A 19,106-nucleotide genomic window follows, 5' to 3' on the forward strand; every position below is an offset into this window, starting at 1 on the left:
AAAACTTGGTAAAACTCTAGATCTAGCACCTTATTTTCCTTACAACATCTTTGAATCATTAAATATGTCTACGTAGGATATCATATGTAGGTCTGTTAAGCTAGTTACAAAATATTCTCTCAGAGGATTTACTATAGTTAAAAGGGAAAACATCTCTACTTTCTGTAATATGCTAAGGAAACAACACTGGGAATTGCTTTCTTAGCACCATTCAAGAGGATGTCACTCTAAACCAAAGGCTCCCCACTCATTTTTAAAGACAGAGAATCATCAAAGGATATATATCAGGGCAACCCCCCTAATTGTCTCCTAGTCACACATATGTGAGCTCAAATGCATATTCTAGTACCAATCACATAACACTAGATTATTTATTTTTAATTACTTTATTTTTACTAGAGAACACAGGAAATGAATTCCTAAGGAATGAACTCAGTGCAAACAGTTTCACTCCCGTTCTTGTCTCTGGAGCAAAAAACTCTTTTTTAACAGTTTTATTAAGATATCATTTACACACTATGTGATTCACCTATGTAATGTTTAAAATTGAAGGCTTTTAGTATATTCGCAGAGTTGTGCAACGATTGCCATAATCTAATTGTATTTTCACCACTTGAAAAAGACACCTCAAACAGATGAGCAGTCCTTCTCCACCTGCCCTCTCCCCGAGGCCCCAGACAACACATATCTACATTGTGTCTCAGTGGATTTGCTGACTCTGAGCATTTCACATAAATGGAATACTACAATATGTGGTCTTTTGAAAATAGTTTCCTTCACTTAGAATAAGTATTAAAAATTCATTCACATTGTAGCATGTATCAGTAATTCATTCCTTGTGATGGCATAAGTTTTTATTATATGAATATATCACATTTTATTTATTCATTTATTAGTTGATGGACATTTGGGTTGTTTCCACTTGGGATTATTTAAATAATTCCGCTATAAAAACTTGTGTACAAGCTTTTGTGTGAATGAATGTTTTCATTTCTCTTGAGTACATATCTAGGAGTAGATTTTCTGGGACATATAATTATATTTAATTATTTGAGGAACTGTTGAAATGTTTTTCAAAGTAATTGCATCATTTTACATTGATAGTACTGTATCAATATATGAGGATAGTACTTTTTTCACCTCCTCATCAACACAAACACCATTATTGTCTGGTGGATTTTCTTTTTTGTTTCATTATGTTTTCTTTTCTTTTCTTTTCTTTTTGACTATATAATTTCTAGCAGGTGAAAAGTGATATCTCATTGGACCTCAATTTGCATTCCCCTAATAACTAATGAGGCTGGGTATCTTATGCTTTTTGTATGCATTCTTCAGAGACATGTCTGTTTATTACTGAGTTGTAAGAATTTTTTATATATATTCTGCATATGAGTCTCTTATCAGATATATGGTTTGTAAATGTTTTCTCCCAACTATAGGTGTTTTTTTTTTTTTTACTTCTTTGATGGTATTTTTCATAAGACAAAGTTCTTAATTTATATCAAGTCCAAATTCTTTCTTTTGTCATTTGTGTTTTTATGCCATATCTAAGAAATCTTTGCTTAAACTTAACAAAAATTTATACTCAATTTTTCTTCTAAGTCTAATATTTTAGCTCTTATATTTTGGTCTGTGATCTATTTTGACTTAATTTTTGCACAAGATGTAAAGAAAGTGTCCAAGTTCCTTCTTTTTATTTTGGCTATCCAGTGATTCTAGCACCATTTGTTGAAAAGGCCACTTTTTCCATCATTGAATTTTCTTTTTCTTTCTTTCTTTTTTTTTATTTTGGAGTTCTTGTTAAAAATAAATTGACCATAAGGCAAATGTTTAGTTTTGAATTTAAAATTCTGTTATGTTGACTTATGTGTCTTTATATGCTAATATCACACTGTTTTGATTACTGTAGCTAGGGAATATATCTTCAAATTGAAAAGTGTGACTTCTCCAACTTTGTCCTTCTTTATCTTCTTTATCTAGGTTGTCTTGGCTATTCAAGATTTATATTCTTATTCATTATCTGGGGGAAAAAAAAGGTAGGTGGGATTTTAATAGGAATTAAGTTAAATATGTAGATTAATTTGAGAATATCACCGTCTTAACAAATTAAGACTTATGATCCATGTCTATGAGATGTTTTTCCAGTTATTTAGATTTTCTTTAATTTTAGGATTTGAGAATTTAATTTACAACATTATAATTTCCTAAATTTTCTAAAAATTATTAATTCTTTTAGGTGTGTTTTATAGTTTGAGGATAAGTTTTGCACATTCTTTCTTAAATTTAGCAAACATTGTTTATTAACTACTTCTGTTAAATGTATTTCTAAGTAATTCATTATTTTGAGTGATTATAAATGAAATTGTTTTACAAATTTTATTATCAGATAATTCACTACTAGGGTAAAGACGTAAAACATTAGTTTTGTACGTTGACATTATATTTGCAACTTTCCTGAACTAGTTGGTTAACTAATGGCTTCTTTAAGATTTCCTGCATATACAGTATCGTATCATCTACAAATGATCATAAGAGCATATTAGCTGTTCGTTTTTTATAGCTGCCTTTTATTAGGTTAAAGAAGCTTCCATTTATTCCTGTTTTTTTTTTTTTTTTTTTTTTTTGTATCATGAGAGGATTTTGTATTTAGCAAAAAAAGAAAACAAAAATAATTCTGCATTTATTGAGTTGATCATCTGTTTTTTGCTTTTTTCTTTATTGGTATAGTGCATTACATTACTGATACAGTTATGCTTGGTCTACTAGTAGACTGTTTCTGTTTTCTATAAATTTTGTGGTTTTTTAATTGTATGTTCTTCATTCTTTGGTTAAATTTCTTTAATAATTTTAAATTACATCTTTTAGTTATTTTCTTAGGGGGGCATTCTAGGGTTTATTATATATATTTTAATGTATAAGAATCTGCTAAGGAATCTAATTCCAATGAATACAAAAATATTACTTCTTTATTACTCTATTCCCTTTTCCTCATTTTTCATGGTGTTATTGTTCTACATATTACATCTATATGTGTTACAAACCCAACACCAGATTGTTACAATGATTTATTTACATAATTTTATAAGTTTTAAATAAGCTGACTGAAGAAAAATGAGCATGTTATAGAGCTGGGTATATAACCTTCTCATTTTACATCTCTGGCTCTCTTTGTTTCTTCTTGAATGTTTACCATTTGGTGTCATTTCCTTTCTCCAATTTAGCTTTGCTCCCATTCGCCTTCCTTGTGCTGTTATTGCCAAACCTATTCAATTCTGTATGTTTTAAATCCAACAGTTATATACATATTGTTTTATGTCTGTAACTATAAGAAGACATATTGTCTTTTATAATCACCTACATAATTACCTTTCCTGGAACTCTGAGCTTTTGTGTGGATTCCCGTTCCTGCCTGGTGTTACCTGTTTTCAGTTCAGTGTTTTCTTTAGTATGTCTTTTAAGTGGATCTATTAGCAATGAATTATTTTAGTTTTTGTTTATCAGGGAATGTTTTTATTCACCTTCATTTAAAAAAACGATTTAAATAGATTTAATTTTTAGGCAGTTTGTTTACAAAAAAATAAATAAAATTGAGTGAAAAGTATTAAGTCTTCATATACTACTCACCTCCACCAATTTCTCCTGTTTTTAGCCTCTCATATTAGTGTGGTTCATTATTATACTTGATAAACCAATTTTGGTACATTATTATTAACTCGAGTCCATGGTTTACATTAGCATTTACTCTGTGTTGTATATTCTGTGGGTTTTGACAAATATGTAACATGTATTCACCATTACGTTATCATACAGCATAATCGTTTTACTGTCCCAGAAATCTCTCTGCCAAGTGTTCTCTTTCCCCTCTCAAACCTCTGGCTACCACTGATATTTTTACTGCCTCCATACTTTTGCCTTTTTCAGAATATTATATTATTGGAATCATACAGTATACAGTTTGTTCAGATTAGTTTGTTTCACTTAGCAATGTGCATTTAAGCCTCCTACATGTCTATTTATGGCTTAATAGTTTATTTTTGTTGTGAAATATTTCACTGTATGGATATACCATAGTTTGTATGTCAGTCACCCTACTGGAAGACATCTTAGTTATTTTCTAACTTTTGACATATATAAGGAAAGCTGCTATAAACACTTTTATATGCAGGTTTTGTGTGGGTGTAAGTTTTCAACACATTTGGGTAAATACCAAACAGGGCAAGGGCTGATTGGTAAGAGTATGTTTAGTTTTGTCAGAAACCCCCACTCTTCTAAAGTGGCTGTACCATTTTGCATTTCCACCAGTAATAAATGAGAATTTCTGGTGCTCCACATCCTTGCCAGGATTTTTAGTTGTATTTTGGATTTTGGTCACTCTAATAAGTGTGTAGTAGTACCTCGTTGTTTTAATGTGAGATTCCCTTATAATATAGGATGTTGAGTATCTTTTTCTATGTTTATTTGCCATCTGTATATTTTCTTTAGTGAGGTCACCTTTTTGTAAAATTTTTTTTTCTGGATATAAAAGTAATTTTTTTTTAACTTTTTTCCTTCTTTCAGCACTTTGATTATGTCATCTTATTGTTTCTGGCCTCCATTTTTCTAATGATAAACCAGCTGTTAATCTTATTTGGGTTATTTTTCTCTTTCTGCTTTCAGGGTTTTATCTTTATTTTTCTCTTTCAACATTTTGAATGTGATGTGTCTGGTTTAAATATATTTGTACTTATCCTGCTTGTTTATTGTGCAATGCAAGAAAATTTAAAATAAGCTTAAAAAGAAATAAACATAAAGGAGCCAGGAATTTTTGGTTTTAAAAATTCCCAGTGATTCCAGATGGCAAATATTTCTATAATTAACTAGTAGCTTCTAAACTAAATAGAAATTTTGGTAATTATAAATGTAGCTTCTGTGAATAGCTGAAATAGAAGTCTTTGTATAGATATGCCTTTTATTTCATTTATGAAAACAGGAGCATTTTTGGGGTATAAGGTAAGTTTTGTACGTTAAACTTCATAAGAAATTACAACAATATTGCAAAGGGGCATGTAGAAACATTGGGGAATAGTGGAAATATTCAACATATTAATTATGACAATGGTTTCACAAGTGTCTATATATAACAAATTTATCCAGTAGTACATTTTACATATGTGGGGTACCAATTAACCCCAGTAAGTTGCTAAATATTTTTTAAACTACATTCTAATCTTCTTTGTGTTTACTTCCTTGCCTATGTATTATTTAAAATTGGGTGTTTAATTTTCAAAATTCGTGAATTTTCTAGATATCTTTTCAATTTTTAATTTTCTTGTCAGCGAACATACTTTGTATGGTTTAAATATTTTAAAATTCTGAAAACCTGTCGTCACCCAGAACTATGTCCTATCTTGATAAACCTTCTATACCCATTTGAAAAGAATATACATTCTCCTATTTTTAAGTGTAGCATTCTACAAATGTCAATCAGGTCGGGTTAATTGACAGTGTTGTTCAAGTCTTCTATGTTATATATATGCATATATATTCATATTCTTCCTGTTCTACTAAACCAGGAGAATATTACCCATTTATTAACATGAAATGTCCCTCTTTATCTCTTGCAACATTCCCAGTCATGAAGTCTACTTGTCTGATAGTAATATATCAACTCTAGCTTTCTTTTTGTCAGTATTTACACTAATTTTTCATCCTTTTACTATTAATCTGTTTGTGTCTTTATATATTTACATTTTGTTTCAAATAGACATTTATCTAGATGTTAATTTTTAAACCCAATCTGATCTTTTCTTTATAATTGAAGTGTTTAGATCACTTACATTTGATGTAGTTGTCAATAAAATTGCTTTAGACCCTCCATTTTGTTATTTGTTTTAATTTTTCCAATTTTTTTTGTTCCTCTTTGTTCCTGTCATTTTTGCAAGGATCGAATATATTTTATGAAGTTTTTTCTCCAGTTTTGGCTAACTAGTTATATTTTTTATTTATTTTTGAGGTTGGCTGTCCTCAGATTTACAATATACATCTTGAACTTATTGTAGTTTACCTTCAAATTACATAACACCATTTTACATGTAGTCTAAAACCATTATATTTTAATTTACCCTCTTCTCATACCTTAATTGAATAGATTGACACTAGTTAGGAAACTCTAAATTTATTTTAATTTTTGCTTTAAAAATGTAGTTACCTTTTAAAGTGATTAAGATAAGTTAAACATATTTTCCATATTTACTCACATGTTTACCACACCTAGTGCTATTTATTTTTGTGTATAGTTACGAATTCCAGCTTTGATTATTTTCCTTCTGCCCGAAGAATTTAACATTTCTTAAGGTACATATTTGTTGATGATGGATTCCTTCATCTTTTATTTTTTATAACATCTTTATTTTGCTTTATTTATTTATTTATTTATTTATTTATTTATTTTGAGACGGAGTTTCGCTCTTGTTACCCAGGCTGGAGTGCAATGGCACAATCTCGGCTCACCGCAACCTCTGCCTCCTGGGTTCAGGCAATTCTCCTGCCTCAGCCTCCTGAGTAGCTGGGATTACAGGCACACGCCACCATGCCCAGCTACTTTTTTGCATTTTTAGTAGAGACGGGTTTTCACCATGTTGACCAGGATGGTCTCCATCTCTTGACCTCGTGATCCACCCGCCTCGGCCTCCCAAAGTGCTGGGATTACAGGCGTGAGCCACCCACCGTGTCCGGCCCTTGCTTTCTTTATTGGGAGAAATTCTTGCTCAGCAAAGAATTCTAGATGTTTTAACCTTACAGGTTTTTTTTTTTTTTTTTTTTTAATTGAACTCATTGTCTTCTGGCTTGCATAATTTCAGCATACCTATCCTTGCTACTGTGTACAACTTTGTGCATATGTATCTTTTTATTTGACTAATAATATGATAGATAAAGATAATCATAAATATTATTTTAATGTGTAAATTAGTATTTTATTTTTCTTTTCAGCCTGGGTTTTTTAATCACCTGGTTGTTTCATGTGAATTTTTAAAATTTAATACTGTTTATGGTGTGTTGAGGTTTTGGATGCATAGATTTATAGTTCTCATAAAATTTGTTGAATTTTTGGCCATGATATATTCACAGTTACTTCTTTTCCTCATCTCCTCCCATTCACTTCTAAGACATCGACTTTTGAGAAACATTAAGTTTACCCTGCCTCCATGGCTCCTTTGTGGAGAGTACGTTTTAGTTTGCAATTAGTGGTAGGTGGCTAACAGCTGCCTGCTTGGTAGATTCTTGAGGTAAGAGTAGATGTAGAGCATCTGTGTATTAATAAGAATCATCTGTCTAAGAGCAAATAGCTATGTGGATGTGAATCTGCTCGCGGCTTTCCGCCTGGAACGCTGGCAGCCTCTCAACTCTCAGGCTGTTGGTCCCTGGATAGATCCACTCTACTGCACTCTCTGGGTGTCTGCCCCTCGGTACCTTCAGTGTCACCTGGTTTGGGGTCTCCCAACTGAGCTGGTTCACAGTAAGTGGTGCCCAAAGTAGGGCCTTAAACCCAAGATGAAGAGTTGCTTAAGCAATGGAGAAAGACGCTAAGCCGAAGGTATCCCAGGAGCATTTGAAAAGAATCCCCCAGGTAAGTCAGGGGGAGCTCAGAAGGAGCCCAGGGGAGACTCCTAGGTGACTAAGGGAGAACCCAGGGTGGACTGAGAATGTTCGGAAAAAAAAAATCTCCCAGGGTTAGTTCGGGGAGCTCGGAATTAGCCTGAGAATGTTTTAAAAAATCTCCCAGGGTGGCAGCTGGGGGAGCTCGGTCATAGGGTAATGCCGGACAAAGTTCAAGCAAATGCAGGGCTTATATGGTATGGTGTTTGCGCTTTGGTGTGTTTTTGCCTTGGAGCTGTTTCAGACAGACGAGGAGGAAAAGGATTCAGGAGAATATTCAGGAGAGGAGAAGGAGTGTGATGAAGTGTGTAGAGAAATTATAGTGTAAAAGGATGAGAAGTCAAATGAAGAAAAGGTGTGCCTGTCAGCCCCCCTCAGTATCTTGTAGAAGATAGCCAGATCCTCCCAGTATTTCTACCTCTGCTTCTGTTGGTATTTGTACTCCTAGAACTATAGTAACCGATTCAGGTGTTTGTACTCCTAGAATTATGGTAACTGGTTCCATCCACGCGGGAATTCAACAAGCGAGAAAAGTGGGGGATTTGGAGGCGTGGCAATTTCAGTTGTTGTGCACCCTCAAGATCAGCAGGGCAAGTATAGGTTGCTTTTGAACCCCTTCCCTTCAAATTGCTGAAGGATTTTTAACAGGCCATCAGCCAATATGGGCCTGAGTCTCCATTTGTGCTAGGATGGTTAAAGAACATAGCTGTTTCTTACCAGGTGATTCCGCTAGATCCAATTTCTGGAAATGGGTTGAGAGGCCTTCCTCCAGCCCTGATCTAAACCTGGGCCTATCCAGTACCAGCTACTCCCTCGTTCCTATACAATGTTTGCTCCCCGCTACAGCTGGGAGTGCAGCTCTCAAAGGGTAAGCATTTTACTAGAACTACCACAAAAAATATCTACAGGAGTTTGTGGCTCTTTATCCCCCGGAACTGTGGGCTTCTAGGAAGATCTAGTCTTACTGCTTAAGGAGTTAGAATTCATACAGGAGTTATTGATGTGGACTTTATAGGGGAAATTCGAATTGTAATGTCTTCTTCCATTCCTTGGAGTGATGAGCCTGGGGAGTTGCATGGCACAGCTTTTAATTACACATACGAGAAAATAGGAAAAAGTGAAGTTAAAAGAACAAAAGGATTTGGAAATACAAACAAATAAGACAGAGCAGCATGTTGGGTAAATCAAATTACTGGTAAACATCCTACATGTGAGATTACAATTTAAGGAAACAAATTTAAAGAGTTGGTAGATACTGGAGCAGATGTTTTTATTATTTCTTTCCAACATTGCCACTTTCTTGGCCCGTGGAAAATTCTCAGCTCAGTGTGCTTGGAGTAGGGCAGGCCTCTGAAGTGTTATCAAAGCAATCACATTTTAACCTGAGAGGGGCCCTAGGGACAGCCTGTAACTATTTATCCTATTGTGATGCAAATCCCTGTTAATTTATGGGGAAGAGATTTGTTACAGCAATGGGGAGCTCAGGTTTTAATCCCTGAGCAATCATATAGTCCCCCAAGTCACCAAATGAGGCAGAATTAAGTTTTTTGAGTTTGCGAAGAGGAGGACAATTAATAGTGGCCGAACAATACTTGAATAAACAAACCAAAGAAGAAACTGTAAGGCAATTGATCTGGTGGCAAGATCCACTCACAAAGAATTAGGAAAGAGGTAATGTAATAACCTAGGGGAGAGGATTTGCTTGTATTTCTGCAAGTCCAAATCAACACCCAATATGGGTACCATTCAGACAGTTAAAGCTGTACTATGAGCCAGGTATCAAAAATGACACTTGCAGGGGACCCCTCAGTTGCAGAGATGATGAGACTAACATGGACCTGGAGTATTATTCCCATAAGGAGAACACACCAAACATCACCACAGACTTGGGGTCAAAGTAAGAAACCTTCACAAATAGTAGAGGAAAACTGAAGACAGCAGGACAGCCTATTATGGCACTCATGATGACAGTTATCAAGATTAAAGTGACTATTTCTGAAGTGGGGATAGAAGTAGAAGAAAGTTTCACATACTGGGCATATATTCTTTCCTTCCTTTAATGATCTCTGGCTTTAGTATTTTCTGTAATAATTTAGGAAATAAAGTAACAATGTTTTGGCCATCAAAACCTGAATGCAGATAAAGAATGGTCCCCTAACTTAAGAACATTAATCTGCAGAGATTGTGTTGTGGTGGAGGTTGAGGTGCTGCACAACAATTCCTATAGAATTTTTGATACTTAGCAATGATTGCACCTGTCAGTACTCTTGTAGTAACATGAAATTCAGATTGCAGATAAAGAACTACAATTATTAAGAATTTGGGCCGGGCGCGGTGGCTCACGCCTGTAATCCCAGCACTTTGGGAGGCTGAGACGGGTGGATCACGAGGTCAAGAGATCGAGACCATCCTGGTCAACATGGTGAAACCCCATCTCTACTAAAAATACAAAAAATTAGTTGGGCATGGTGGCGCACACCTGTAGTCCCAGCTACTAGGGAGGCTGAGGCAGGAGAATTGCTTGAACCCAGGAGGCAGAGGTTGCAGTGAGCCGAGATCGCGCCATTGCACTCCAGCCTGAGTAACAAGAGCAAAACTCCGTCTCAAAAAAAAAAAAAAGAATTTGTACATATTGAGATTAGCAACTGTATTGCCTCAAGAGATGGGGGATTATAGAACCATGATGTATGGCCAATGAGAAGAGCTGGATAAAAAGAACTTGGAAAAATACCTATGGCCCTAAAACCAATAAAAGTCTGGGAAGGAAAATATAATAGAGAATCAGGCCCTAATTCTTATTCATTAGAAGTTCATAAGAAATAAAAGCTCTTTGGATTCAGAGCTGCGTTAAACTCCCCACATGTAGTAGAGGGAGAGTTATGAATTGACCTTATTAGCTTCAAAAGTGTAATGAAACTAAACATGATCGGGGGAGAATAAAACAGCACATGTAAAGGCCTTTAGATAGCAAGCATGGAGGAGGGACCCAGAAAGCCCTCAATGCCCCTTTTCAGCAGGAAGCAGTTACAGAAGAATGACCTCCACACTATTTCCCAAAAGATTTCTGGATCCCAACTCCTTAAGGAAGAAATGTAAGAGTAGGGAGTTAGGCTCCGAGGGGCTTGAGGAAACAGCTGATGGTTTGGCAGCCCTAAAATTTGGATGAAAGCCCTAAAATTTGGATGAAAACACTTGGAGGAGGTATAATTGCTGTTGTGATCTGTTACCGATCTGTTTAGTTTCTCTTTGCATAGTCTACAGGTGTGGATCCAAGATTTTCTGAGAAATGGTTCACCAAGATAGAGTTGTGCCTGCTTACCTAGCTTTGTTGAAACAAAGAAGGGGGAAGATGTTTCTCAACAACCAACTGCATTTGTTATAGAATGCTTGATATCATTGCACAGTAATTAGGGTATGTTCATTTTTTAAGTCTCTGGCCTTCATTGTAGACTGTTTGTTTTGCTATGCTTTTACCTTATTTTTTCTTCTGCAATACTGTGATGATTATCCATTATATCTAGTGTATTTTTTAATTTCAATATTGTATTTTTTAACCTGAGATTTTTATTTGGGTCATTTTTATACATCTTTACTTTCTTATGTTCATATTTTATGTTATTTCTCTAGACATATTTATAATAGCTGTTGTAATATCTTTTAGTGCTGATTTCATGATGTCTCTCATTTCTGAGTCTGTTTCTGTTTATTAACCATTTCTTTGAGCATATTTTCCTGCTTATATGCATGCCTGGCAATTCTTGTTTGGATGCCAGACATTTTAAATTTTATGTTGCTAGTGCTGGATTTTTGTGTTATTGTTATTTCTTCAAATAGTTTTAGAGTTTATCCTATAAGGCAGTTAAGTTACTTATTATTAGCTTGATCCTTCTGAGTCTTGCTTTTATGCTTTGTTAGGGCAAACCAAGGGCAATCTTTAGTTTAGAGCTAATTTATTCCCACTAACAAGGCAATACCTTTGTGAGCACTCTGCCAAATGACCCATGTTTTACAAGGTGTTTCCATTCTGGCTCCAAGAAATAGAAATGATTCCCAGTTCTCTTTGAGCTCTAAGAATTGCTCCGCATACTATTTTCCAGAGCTCTTTTTGCCTGTCCACAATTAAATTATTTTTTCTTTGTCCATAGGTTGCACTCCATCAATGACTGAAAGCTTACTTCTCTGAAAATTTCCAGAGTTTTCTCTATGAAATTCCTTCTTCCCTCATACTCACTTCCAAGAATTCTAGCCACCTTAGCTTCCCTGTACATCCATCTATTTCTTCAATCAAGCAACAACAGGCTCTTTGAGGGTTCTCCCACTCTATCCTATGGCCTACAAACTCCAGGTAGTAAACTGGGACAACAGTGCTTCTTTCATTTGTTCCCTGTTTTTTAGAGATCACAGTCCTGCACTGTCTATTGCCCAAAGACTGAAAACCATTGTTTTATATATTTTGTCTGATCTTTCTCCTTTTCAATCTGGAAAGGTAAACATGAGTTATGGCTGAATGTGAAATTCCACATCTTTTTTCTGATAGCTATTTTTTTCTTTTTTCTAAAGTTACTCATCTATGTGAGCCTCAGTTTTCTCTTTAATAAATTGAGAATGATAGTAATATTTATTTCACAGGATTATTGTGATAAAAATGTCTCTCATAGAACTACGTCTCTAGTAGGCACTAGGTAGGCATTTCTTTTCACTTACTTTGATAACCAAGAGCCACAGTACATCACTGTACTTACCAAATCACTTCCTATCCTGACAAAAGTCAACTGAAGCATTTTTTTTTCCTTTAACAATGTCCTTGCCAGACCCAGCCTAAAGGGATCTCTCCTTTCTCTGAATTCTTTGAGCAGTTCTTGTCTGTAAAATTTGTTCAGTAATTAATCATAGGTGCCGTTTAATAGCATAGCTACTGTTGTCTAGAAATGCTATTTAAATCCTTTGTTAGCATATTTCAAAATGCTATTTAAAGCCATTATTGTTGGATATTATCTATTGTTTGTAAGTCTCTCTACCCAACAAGATACAAGCTTCTCTGAGGCTGTGTTACTCATCATAAACGTAATACTATCTCTACAGGTCCTGAATCAGTGCCTAGCACATAATGGGAGCAAAATTATTAATTTAGTTTTAATTATGTGTTCAAAGGAGCTATTTATTCCTTCATATATTACCCTTACTTTTATCTTTTTCTAATCCCTTTCAGGGACTTAAAATTCTATCCCAGAAATGGCATCATCTTAGTAACATGAAATATACCCGTTGCTCGTGGCGTAGCATCCCTCTTTGCTCTTCAGTCATCTTTAAATGATCAGCTTCTGACCTTGCGTCTCTAAGCCCCATTCTTTGGCATTACTAAAAGAAAAGAATATAAAACCCAGGGGAATAATGTATTGGATAGTAGATACCACTTAGAGGCCTGGCAGGTCCTCATGGCTGAAGAGCCACGTCCAGTTTTACTCTGTTCCTTGTGTGGAGCATGGGGCCTGGCAGTCCCTGTCCATCCAATCTAAGACTCTCTGATCAAAGGGTCATAACATGAGGCAAATAAATCGCTGTGTTTGTGATTTCTTGGTTATGATCAAAGATAAATCATGTGCTCAGTATGAGTTGTAGGATTTTTTGTTCTGTTAATATTCAAGAGGGATATCACTCCCAACCAAAACAAACAAACAAACAAACAAAACTTGTTGTTGTCCCATGAACTTGAAATCTTAATGGTAGGCCAAATGCATGAAAGTCATTTACAAGACTCCTTAGAGGGGCAATTGGTATCTGATTTTGCTTTCTCTACCCTATGACCATGTATCATATTCCCTTGAAATGGAAATTTCCAAGGAGAAATGACACTTTAATGAATGATGGTGTGGATTTAGAAACCTATTTCATCTCAGTGACTTCCACAGAAATTGGATGTTTGCTAGTCACATGATGACTGGTATGACTGAAAACCCCTTAAAACCTGCTAGAATCGGAAAAGTCCTGTGCATTCTTAAGGCCCTGACCCAAAATTCAGGTACTCATGATTATAATCTGATTACAGTTTTATAGCCGGTTAATGGAGTTTAAATTATTGTCCTAAACTATTAAAGCTGGTTCTGGCCACTTCCTTGGAGGTGAATAATAGTGAGAGTGCTATTCTTTTACCTCCTGCAAGCCTGAGGCACAATGCAGAGAAGAACCTCACGTATCATCGATCATCGGAGAACCAGAATGAACTCAGGAAATATTTGTTCTTGTCACATCGTCTTCACAGGAGCTAGAGCCCTTTTACCAGGAAAATTACAAAGTAGGCTGAATATGTTGAATTTCACCTGGTCTGTGTGACGCCCTTTCTTCTGCCTCAGATACTCAATACTTCAATGTTCTTTTCCCCTGTCTCCCACACCTTACTGTTCTAAATCAGGAAAAGTCTTAAAAAGTAATTCATTCACAAGTTACTCAACTCTTCTCCTTATCCTTTCTTTAACATGGACAAATCTTAACCCAAAAGAGAGACTCTCTAATGAGGTATTTTCAGCAGTACTGAATAAAAATTTGGGTTCACAGAGGCCTTCTCATGGCTCATAATCCCAAACCACTACATCTACTCTTAGGCCACCAGTATCCTCAGGGTGATCCTGCAGGGATGCTCAGTGAGGTCAGCCACTGCAGAGTTCTCGTCCAACAGGTACAAAAAAGCCAAGCAAAAATGGTTCGTTTCACAGCAGCACAGCTAGTAGGGAATACGCCGTTTGATAGCCTTCCTTCAAAGTAGCCACTCGCCCTGCTTCTGAGCAAATCCTTGTCCTCTCAAGCCTCTCCTGGTCTGCTCCTTAAGTTCTTCACTTTGCGCAATGGCGGCTTTGTCCTTTCTTTGACCTCTTCCCTGGGATAAATGAACCAAACACTGGGATAGCTGCTTCCTGTGTGAGTCTGTCTGCTTCACAGGAGGAAGGGGAAAAGGCAGAGTGGTCTCTGGTTTCATCCTCCTTCACCTCCATTTGTCACCTCCATTGACTCCCCAGCTCCCTCTGACTCCCGTGGGTGAGCCCTGCTTTACCCCCACGCTCAATACCTCAATCCAGCCTCCCTCTTCCCAGCCTTTTGACTTCCCCACTCACACACTGAAGCCTTCATGTTTCAGGAAGTTTGTGAGGGCAGTTGGCGAGGTGAATTGTGCTCCCTGACAAGTATGCAAAGCATTCTGTGATATAGTAGATCTGGAGGCCCCTATTATAGGAGATTTACTATTCCGTTCTAAGGTTGCACTCCAGGTTGAAATTGGCTGACAGGGTCTTAGCTTGGGTAGGATTTATTCCCCATATATTAAATTATTTTTTAATTAGTTCAATGCCCAGGTCACTTCTAAACTGAAGAAATGTGAAATAAATAAGTTTCTGAAGTAAAAAAGAAACAGGCCATCATTTGAGCGAGTTGTTAAGTTTAGACAAAAATGTTTGTAGCCCCCAAGCCTTTATATATTTACTTCTACACATTGGCTTAAGCACCAAGGAGCCACATACAACCTAGACCTTCAAAAATTAATTCCTATTGTTACTGGTCTCCTTGGCCTCTGCTTATAGAGCAACTTTTTTTTTTTTTTTTTTTTTTTTTTTTTTTTTTTTTTTTTAAAGAGAGGCATAAAATACATGTAAAATCTTTGGCAGGGAAGCAGAATTGGGCCTTTTCAGTTAATCTGAAATCTTTTCCGCATCCCTGGTTCAGTGAGTATGTAAGCGTGGGAGAGGTGGAAGGAGGGTGTCTGTGCCTGGCAGATTGTGGGGAGGAGGTATTATTGCCTGTGCGTGTGCACACACAGACACACACAAACCCCAGATGGCAACTAGATGAGGGAGAGAAGCCAACAACACCAGGAGTTATTTTAGGAACAAAACTAGGAATCTGCATATGGCTAGATTTTTCATCGCAAATGTTACGCTTGCATATGACAAGCTCCTCAGTAGGGTCGAAGCCAGTCCATTGATCAATTCCAACTATTTTCCTAGATCCTAAAGCTTTGGAGGTAGGAGGAAAAGGTGAGCGGTCCTTTTAGCAGAGCTGAGATAGTGCAGATCTTCTAGGAAAGGCTCTGTCATTTCCCAGAATGCTCTTCTCCCAGGGTACGTACACAAGGACCAGTAATGGCAGAGAATAGTTCAAAGTTAGAAGATTGCAGGAATTTAGCAGTTTCTTTATGCCTCTGGTGGCTGATTAACTGTGTTGGTTATGGGATGCTGCTGGTGAGAAAAAAAGTATTCTATTTGAAATTAGCTTTGCAAATGTTTCACACTTACAAACTGCACCTTAAACAATGGTCAATGGATTCACAATTTCATGCTGCTGGGGAAAAGAAAATAAAAAGAGAGAGCATGAATGGCATAACACCCATTCCTTACTACTCCTGTTACCACGAAACAACCTCAAACACAACACTGTGTAAATGGCAATTTATTAATTTTCTTTATAGGCATATATCAATAATATGCATATGTAAAATGCATAAAGGACTATCATTTCCTTCCTTTTCTCCAGTTCTATCTTTTCAATTAATCAATCCATTAATCAGTATCTCTTGATGGCCACTGTGGGAGGAGTGCTGTGAGTTTCAGAAGTAATCTTAGTTTTCAACAACAGTATTTATCTGAAATGCAACGGAAAGCTTTTTTTCTTTATTTCACACCATCGTCTGAAAGACCTGATGCTTCTGTAGCTTGGAGAGAGATCTTCAGACCAAGAAGTTTTTTATAGCAGCATAAGGTAAAATGCCACTGAAATAATGTGCCACGCTCTGGGTATACAAGAGCAATGAAGACACAGTCACTGATCTCAAAGAGCCCAGTCTAGAGGTGATGATAGCACATAAATAGTAATTACAAGGTGTTGTATTAAGTGGTTTATCAGATGCATATATTATATTTCATGTTATAAGGGCACAAGAGAGTGAGTCATGAATCAGAGTGAGAAATATGGTAATGATTCCTGCCTGATTTTCTGTTCTCAGAGGTAGGCTGAGTTTGGGGCTTGCATAATTAAATTCTTATTGCCCTTGTAGAAAATTTTGGGATGGCATGGTACGCACAAGCCTTTGCAGAATTTTTATAGCAGATGGTGTAGCATGCATCTGTTGCTTTATCCAGTAGGTGGACCTCCTTTCTTCTGAGAATAGCAGCCCCTCTAGGGAGAGAAATATTGTTCTCCTCTTCTTCAAATATGTGATTGTATTAGGGATAGTCCATCACAATACCCTACCTACCAAGTCCCAGAGTTCTTTAATTGGAACTATGGGAAAATAGTCCTTCTTGAGTAGAAAGGCGTTAAAGCATGCTTGTGTCTGCCAAAAGATATGTTTCCAGCTCTTGAAGAAAGTCCATTTAATGGAATGAAGTAGACACAAAGACAAACAGAAATGAAAGCAAGACAGAGAGCGAGCTCGCTCATGGAATTCACAGTTCCCATTCTGGTCAGCCCTGTGGCCCAGCTGTGCCAGTACACTCTCTACCATTTGATTGCAGAGCCAAAATCTTTCACTTTCTGCCTCAGCTACTTTAAATAGGTGTTTGCCTCTTCTATCCAAGCCCAAACTAATTTAGATGGCTGGCAGGGTCAACACTAGAATTTCTCCATTAAAAAAAATCTATTCAGACTTAGTATGGTATTAACCCACTCATGTACAACTGAGATCTGTTTCCGTACACTTCTATTACCTGCTGCTAATGACTCCTCTTCCAGAGTGTTCCTACTATTCCTAGCAGGATTTTATTGGAGGCTGCATTAAGCTACAGGAGACCACATTAGAGTACTGGGTTAGCAACGGTTTCCATTATAGAAGGAATAGACAGGAATGTACCGTCTCATGAATCACAAGCACACATCCTCTTCTGAAATGTGGGCTAGAGACTGAGCGTTATCACCCTATTCCAAAAAATGCGGCTCTGCTGCAGCCGTGGGAACTTCTGTCAAGCAGTGTCTGCAGATAGGCAACTGCCGCAGCTCTTTGGAAGCAGGCTGGGAAAAGAGAACAGGTCTTATTCACTAGAACTTCTAACAGAATCTGTCTAGAGGTGAGCTTACCATTTGCCCTCCCGAATCTGCTTCTCTTCCAGTATTCTTCATTTTAGTTGCTAGTACCACAGTATAACCAGTCACACAACTAATATGTGAGGGCTTGCTCATCGGTGGGGCTTTCTCAAGTCCCTCAGCCACAGGATCTAATGTGTACCGTTCAAGTCCATTTGAATCCTTAAGAATATAAGTATATATACGCATACATTGCATTGCTTCTGTTCATCTCTACTGCTAATTACCTGCTTAAGACACTCATTCTATTTTATCAGGTCTACTTTAATGTCCTTTTAACTGGTCTCCCTGGCTCTCTTCTTCTCGTCCTGCCATCCCTATTTCACACAGCTGTCAGAGCGATCTGTCTGAAGTGCAAATGCAGTTCGGTTGCTTTCCTATTAATGCTTGCGGAAGGAGCCTCAGTGTGACAGACCAGCTCCGTCTTGTAGTTGTCGGTTCTGCCTGCTTTTCCACTTTCATGGCCGGCCACTCCCCACCTCTAAGTTTTCCCTTCAGCTGTTCTATTCTTGCAGTTCCCTGTTGATACTCTTCTTTTACGAGGGTACCTTTTCCTTAGAGCAGAATTAAGGCACTCAGAGGTCCTACGCATGGAAAAAAATCTGGATTATCCATGTAAATTCAGAATATAATACTAAACTGTAAAACAAGTCCAGGATTGTGCTTATTTGCCGTTAATGATTACTTTCTCCCTCCCCCCACCCTGCCCTTATATTAAATATCCAAAGAAAGTTTTGTAACAGCTGGGGTATATTATAGTCTAGGTCAAATAATAGAATAGGAATCCTTGGAGTTCCAGTCATCAAGTTGATGGGACCTCTGAAGTCACAACTCGCAATTGCTTATGCCTTGCCCTTTCTCCTTGTAATAGACCCACACATCTTCCCCTGAAAACACCTTTCAACTCATCAGAGAAAGGAAGGGAGAAGCAGTCCATGTGTGGAGCCCTTCTCGATAATGCTATTGCCTGCCTAGAAGGATAGCTTGATTTTTTTTTTTTCCCCAAGCAATTACTTAAATGGTGTTTTAGCCCCTTTTTCTCTGAAGCAGGACATAACCTTTATTGACAGTGTGGCTGCTGCCACATCTGTTAAGCTGACAGAGAGAAGGAGCTGGCCTGATCCTTATGATGGATTTGGCATTGTCAAACCTTCAGCACAATTTGTCATGGGGCAAAAGGAAGCCTGTTGCCAGTGGAAGGTTCCCCAGCCCCAGCAACATAGAGGGAGAAGGAGGTCCCTGCCCCTCCTTCTCCTATCACCAAAGTTTTACTGTCAGCTCTGAAGTGAACCAGAGTGAGGTTCAAACCTCATTTTAGGAAGGATCTCTCGCTGTTGCCAGCTGTCGATCATAGGAACTGGAAGCAGCTCACAATGCAAGAGAAGGAAATGTCCCCATGTACCTGTGTA

General features: G+C 37.1%; 2 long non-coding RNA genes across 5 annotated transcripts in view; one reads left to right on the forward strand and one right to left on the reverse strand.

Annotated features, from left to right (window-relative positions):
- The window catches only part of LOC141582265 (uncharacterized), a 329,329-nt gene that overhangs the window by 222,612 nt on the left and 87,611 nt on the right, over positions 1-19,106 (forward strand). For all 3 annotated transcript variants that reach the window (XR_012515088.1, XR_012515087.1, XR_012515089.1), the window contains exon 4: positions 1,981-2,036. This is a non-coding gene — a long non-coding RNA (uncharacterized LOC141582265). The remainder of the gene's footprint in view (positions 1-1,980; positions 2,037-19,106) is intronic.
- LOC141582264 (uncharacterized) overlaps positions 1-19,106 on the reverse strand; it is a 432,453-nt gene that overhangs the window by 51,112 nt on the left and 362,235 nt on the right. The window lies entirely within an intron of this gene.

The sequence above is a fragment of the Saimiri boliviensis genome, chromosome 19, assembly GCF_048565385.1.
Source record: "Saimiri boliviensis isolate mSaiBol1 chromosome 19, mSaiBol1.pri, whole genome shotgun sequence".
NCBI classification, from domain to species: domain Eukaryota; kingdom Metazoa; phylum Chordata; class Mammalia; order Primates; family Cebidae; genus Saimiri; species Saimiri boliviensis.